Raw genomic sequence first — 7,389 nt, forward strand, 5'->3', positions numbered from 1 at the left:
ATATGCGGGTTAAGTCTGTATATAAATATTTCACCAAATATATATGAATAATGGATAGGTGGTGGATACCTCCGCCTACCCACTTTACCATTCCTACCCTTCCTACGCCAAAAGAAATGTCCCCATCTATATTTCACTGCTAAAATAAAATTTTTTTTTTTTCATTTTCCTTTATTGGATGTGATCACTCGAGGATGACAAAACAACAATACAAATTTCATTACGGGAAGTACGAGTACTCGAATAGCAATCAAATTAACAAATGCTAAATGTAGCTAGTTAGCATTCCTCATATGATTTAGTAGTTCATGCTTTTTGAACTCAACTATACTTCAATTCCCTTTAACATGGTAATACCTTGCAATTAAACGTCATTTGAATCATTTAAAAAATTGTTTCGTCGATGTCAATTAGATTACTCCCTCACCCTCTATGTTACTAGATTTGCTAGGTTTTATTCTCATTTTAAAAAAAAACATAGCAATTTTAAGTGTACGTAATAAGTGAGTAGTTAATATAAGTAATATAATCTATTGGGTAATCGGTACTAAATAATGAAAATGATAATGAAAAATGAGTGTAATTTTAGTAGAAATATTTCTTTACGTGTTTAAATGTCATGATTATAATCTTTCAACAATCTAATTTTCTTGTTGGAAAAATCTCCTAAAATTATAATTATTCATGATTAATCAATGAGTGAAATTATTTTAAGAAAATCAAGAAAAAAAAAATAATTATTCTAGGTGTTTTTTCTTTTTTTAATGAAATTATATTTAATTCGTTTTATGTTTTTCAATCGCTTATGCCCTGAACACAAACATAGAACAATTAGAATTTTTTTAGTTTTTTGGTTATTGGGTTGGCTAAAAGGCAAAGAAATTAACAAGAATCAAACTTAAGTTTCTCCTTTAAAAAATGATATATATTCCAACTAATGTAGTGACCTACAGTCAAAGAAATACCTAATATATGGAAATGCTCAAATACCATTGAATTTTGCACTGGATTTTATATTCCTCTTTTAGCCCAACTTTTTCAACTTTTCTTATATTTCTCTTTCGATCGAACATTTGGGAGTGCGTCTATATTAAAGTTGTGGACATGTTTAGTTTGAGGTTAACCATTTTTAAAAATATTTTTTTTCAATTTTTATTATATGTATTTTTCTTTTTATGAAAATTAATTGTCTTTCAATATTTCATCATAAATACTAATTAAAAAATTCAAAAAAATAACATATCGCGATTTCTTAAAGTTTTTCCAAATATAAAAGTATTAATTTAATAAGACTATAATTGATTGTGTGCATAGAAATAATTTATTTTTCTAAATTAATTTAAAGTTAAAATTAGGTGAGTAATTAAAACTTAGTTTTACATTAAATTTTATATCTAAATAAGAATCTTAAAGAGATTAATTGTTTCAAAAAAAACAATACTCCCTCCGTTCTTTTTTGATCTTCCACTTTGGGTTTTTCACACATATTAAGGAAGATAGAATCTTTGGGTTGTAATGGGTATTATTTTAATTAAATAGTAGTGTGAAGTAATGATTGTATTGGAAGTATGAGGTTGTAGTGGGTAATATTTTAATTAAATAGTAGTGTGAAGTAATGATTGTATTGAAAGTATGAGAGAGAAAATAATTATAAATAAAAGAAAATGGGTACATTAAAAGAAAAGGGGGGTTTTAAGAGGTAAAAGTGGGATAAAAACTTTCTAAAAATAGAAAGTATTCTAAAATGGAAAAACTTTTGAAACTACCCGTTATAGTAATGTGGAATATCACAAAAGAACGGAGGGAGTACTTTATACATAAGTAAGAAATTAGTTTTGAAAAAAATACTGATTTAAATTATGATCATAATCATGAATCACTACAATAAAATTAACGCTTTGTGACATATGATTTAGTGACATTAAAAAAATATTCCCAATTTATATTTTTAGTGCAATATATAATTGTTGATTTCAATTTTAAGTTTCACTATAAAGTGATTTAGTGACACTTTATTTAGCTTTTAGTGAAATTGTAATTATTTTTTTTTGGACGGAGACATATGTAATTGTTACTATAGCGTATAGTGACATGTATAAAAACTGTCACTAGATCTTATGTCGCGAAAAACTTAAGCATGGTTTTTTATTATCCAGCTAAAAGAGTCTAATAAATGTTACCAATTAAATTTACTATATATATCATTAGAAATTTAATGTAGTGGCATTTAAATTAAATTTCACTAAATATATCGCACTAAAAGTAAATTATTTTGTAGTGAATATTAATAAAAAGAGATGAAAATAAGCAAATGAATACTTCTTTGAGTCTTGCCAAATGTGTTTATTTCGTAAGGCTATAATTAATTGTGTGAAAATTTAGTTTCCTAAAAAATTTTTAAAATTAAGTAGATAAATATTTAAAAGGTTTTTATAAATTAATTCTTTATACTAAAATAAGAACCTTTAAAAGATTAATTATTACCAAAAATAACGTTTTTATACTTAAGAAAGAAAGTATTTTTAAAAGTATACTTTTTTAAATTATTAAATGTTGTCTGAATTAGGTTAAAATTAAAACAAATAAATCTGTTTGAATTGACTCAAAATAAACTCAATTCATTTATAGCTAGTTAACTTATTTTATTTAATTGAATTTTAGAGACCATCAATAATCTTTTTTATTAAAATGTAAGAGCTAAATTAGATTAAATTTTTTAGTAAGTTATATTGTTATCTGAAGTAACATACTATTTTTAAACATAAAAGTATTTTTTTTTTCTTGCAATATTCTTTGAGAACTTTATTTATATACTATGTCTCTATATTCTTATTTTCGTTCACTACTTAATAGTCAATGGCAGATCCAAGACTAAAAATCATGGGTAGCAACATTCATCCACATGTTGAAGTAAATTAAACTAAGTATTCTATAGTAAACTAGCAATACTAATTTATTTTACTCTCTTCATGATATTGTTAATTTCTGTAAAACATCAATATTATATAACATATAATATCCGCAATTCCACACCAAACAAACCCTAATTTTAGATTAAATGTAGTTATAATAAAAAAAGACTACATTTATACATTTATTTCACCATTCATCAATATTCAATAATCAATATATAAGACACTGACAATCTCACAAATGACAAAAACTAATTATGATCAAACTACAAAACCACAAATCCTAAACTAATTTGCAATTTTTAATCTCTATTCCTAAACCCTAAAATAATCATTTAAAGAACAAAACTACAAAAAAATTAAAGATTTAAATTTTTAGGAGAAGAAATTCCAAATTAATTGAATGAGAGATTAAAATTTAAAAGATAACCTTATAATAAAAACCAAAGAATGGAGGTGACGTACGCATAGAGGGTGGTGATCTGTGTGGTTCGTCTCTTTATACGCACACAGGTAGTATCCGACAAGCAAGACGAAAGGGAGGTTAGACTTAGAAAGCCAGAGGCGTCCGAAATTATAGAGAAACGACAGTTTGTGTAAGTATTGAAATAGATACCAAAGTCCAAACCGAGACATTCGAAAATTGAGATGAAAGAGAAAGAGAAAGAAAGCGAAATAGTAGTTGAAGAGACAATTGTAGTTGGCAGACAATACATTAATGATTTATCTTTTGCTAGTATATTGTATTATACAAAGCTGATACGTAATTTACTTTTTAAAAAATGAAATATTAATTTTTTTAAAAGTACGGGTAGCTGGTGCTACTCAATGTTATACTATAGATCCGCATTATGTTAATATCTTTTCAATCGAAATAAACAATAAAATTCAACAATAAAAAATACTCCAATGTAATTTAACAGTAAAATTAATTACTACTCTTTATTGTTGATTGGCTAAAACCCATGATATTTGCAACTGCTTGTTGACTTGTCTTTTTGGCTTTTTCAAACGCTTGGAATCTGCTTTCATCAAATGGTATTATTGTCCTTGAGTTTCTGCCAAACTTTTTGCTACATGCATCCATTGTGGCCCCCTCCTTTTGTTGACTTTTAACTGTGGCCCATATTCTACTGATGGTCTTCCAGTGAACATCATACTTTTTGGCGATTTCCCTCATTAATCTATGAGTTGGCTTCCCCTTTTTATTAACCCCAATCAATAATTCAAGCATTATTTTATTCCTAGTGTAAGTATCTAATTCTTTTTTCTTCACCATATTGTTAAAGTATAAATGACTTGGAGTATTTAATTGTTTTGCAATAAATGTCCCCTATATATACTGGTCACTGAAGCTGTGTATTGTTTTGGGTTGTGTTCCTGTATTTTGGCGCCTGCTTTTGTCTTTATAATTTAATTTTGGCGCCTAATTCAATTGATTCTGAAGCATTGTTTCATTTTGGCTCTTATGCTTGGCATTACCGTGACCCACAATAATGATTGCTGTGTGTGGGTTTTGTGCTTTTTTTAATGACTTCATTTTTTTGGAAAAGTTTTTAAATTTTAGATGGCATTAATGATTTTCGTTTTTTGGCGCATTTTTGTAAAGTGACTAATATATACACTAAATGCATATTCGGTTTGTTCGACCTATGTTCTGAAGTCAATGAACGAAATGATATTCGTATTCACATGAGCCCGAGAAAAATGTTCGTTATTTGTAGCCGGGAATAAAGTGTTGAAGAGATCGAGGAGGAAGTGGAAGTATAGTTTCAAACCCCCTTTATGATATGTAATTTTAATTTTACGGTTGTGTAATTTTTAATTATGTAATTTAATTAATGGCAATTAAGACATTGTATTTTTAATTATGTAATTTAATTAATGGCAATGAATAAATTGTATTTTTAGTTATGTAATCGAACAATTTGTAATTATCCCTCAAAATTTATGCTTATTTATGTCATTCAACAAAAATTGGAGGAAGTAATTAGTGTTTAATCAACTTCATTACCAATATCCACTACATCACATGTGTGTACTATTAAAGGCGATCCCTCCACTTTCTTAATATTCGTGTCCAAACCAAATGGGACAACTTAAAAGAAGGGCATTATAATAGTTCGCAGCCCTTTTCATTTTATCCCCACCACTTGTATATTAAACTTTCAAGATTGCCCTTGGTTACTTTTCAATCCATCAATCTCTAGCATCTCTCTAAAAACTCTCTCCGAACACTAAAACAAGCTAAACTAAAAATTGAATTACAATAGCCAACGAAAATGAGCATCAATATGATTGCGGCATCAATATGATTATGTTAAAATTTGATACATATTCACTCTTTTGGCTATAATTTTATATAAGAAAATCATATTGCAATGTTTGTAGTATTAGAACCTAGACTTCAAGATCTTTCCAATGATATTATATGCCCAATTTCGATAATCAAGCAAGAAATGACGATCGTTTAAAGTTTGTGTGTGTTTAAATTTGATACATGTTGTTTCTTTTGGGTATAACTTTTTATAGAAAAATATTACTAGACCTCAAGAGCTTTCCAACGACATGTTATATGCCCAATTCCGACAGTCGAGCCAGAAATGACGACCATTTAAAGTTAGCAGGGATTTTCAACATCTACACGAGCGCGACTGAACCGCAGTATGGTCGCGTAAAACGCGCGACTGAACCGCGGTATGGTCGCGTAAAATAGACGATCGGACCGTGGTAAAACGCGCAACTCCACTACGGTCTGATCGTGCGTTTTACGCGACTATATCGCGGTCCGGTCACGCGCAACAGAATGTTAGAAATTAGTACAAACTTTAAACGGTCGTCATTTCTCGCTCAATTGTCAGAATTGGGCATATAATATGTCGTTGGAAAGATCTTGAAGTCTAGTTTTTAATGCCATAAAACTTACATTAATATATTTTTTTTTATTAAAAGTTATGCCTAAAAGATTGAACATATATCAAATTTTAACACAAGCAAATTTTAAACGATTATCATTTCGCGCTCGGTTATCAAAATTAGGCATGTAATATATATCATTGGAAAGATCTTGAAGTATAGGTTCTAATACTGCGAATATTGCAGTAATATGATTTTCTTATCAAAAATTTTGGCCAAAAGAGGGAGTTTGTATTAAATTTCAACACAAAACGTGTGATTAGGATTATATTTCGATTAAATTTTCTTTTTCTTTTTAAAACTAATTTTTTTAATTTAATTATTATTAATAAATTTAGTTAAGTAATAATAATGGTCGATTTTATAATTAAAAATAAATTTAAGAACATTTTAGTAATTCTAATAAAAAAAAGTGGTGATATAATAAAAAAGATAGAAAAATTTAAGAATCGGGTATTATTTAGCGTGCTAGTGATCATGAAAATCTATTTTATATTGATAGAAACCTAAGCACCTTTAGCGTGTAGGTTTTTAGACCCTTGTTGTTTGGGGCACGGTGTCATAGTGCGTGTAAGTGGCCATATATTGTTTCTGCTTATTTTGATTGTATTGCCCTCAGTCTCTTTTCAAAGGACGTTTTGATGAACATGGATGAGAATTATTCAACTGTCAAATTAGAAAAAGAATCAATCAATTATCCAACCAATTTTAAAGGAATTGATATTCAGCATATCGAATGTGATACTCAACTTAGATAACAACGCACCACTACGTAAGATCAATTGGAAATGCTAAGCTCGACTCTACTCCCAACATTCATATTCGAACACCTCTAGTTAGGGTGAACATAGCTTCAATGTCTAGTATCAAAACATCAACATTATAATATTCATATTCATTATTCATATAGATCAAGTGTGTGTGTATATATATATATATATATATATATATATATATATATATATATATATATATATATATATATATATATATATATATATATATATATATATATATATATATATATATATATATATATATATATATATATATATATATATATATATATATATATATATATATATATATATATATATATATATATATATATATATATATATATATATATATATATATATATATATATATATATATATATATATATATATATATATATATATATATATATATATATATAATTTAAAGGAATTGATATATATAATTTAATTATAAAGTAAAAATTTAATCATAAAGGTCCAACCTTTATATGTTTATCTTTTAAATGTCCCACCTTTCTTTTATACTAAAAATGCTTGACCTTAATTAATTTGTATGTTATTTTCTCCTAAAAATTTAAATAATCCATTACGAGTTAGTTGCCTTTTAGTTTTGTAAAACAACCACGTCTCACAATGTCATTTGTTTATATTGCTATAAAAAAATTGTTAAAGAAGAAAAAAATAAACCAAAAAACTAATTTCTAAAAACAAAAAAAAAAATATATAAAAATGATTTTAAAAGTAATGCACTTTTTTATAAACATTTTCTATTAAAAAGAGAA

The sequence above is a fragment of the Amaranthus tricolor genome, chromosome 7, assembly GCF_026212465.1.
Source record: "Amaranthus tricolor cultivar Red isolate AtriRed21 chromosome 7, ASM2621246v1, whole genome shotgun sequence".
NCBI classification, from domain to species: Eukaryota; Viridiplantae; Streptophyta; class Magnoliopsida; order Caryophyllales; family Amaranthaceae; genus Amaranthus; species Amaranthus tricolor.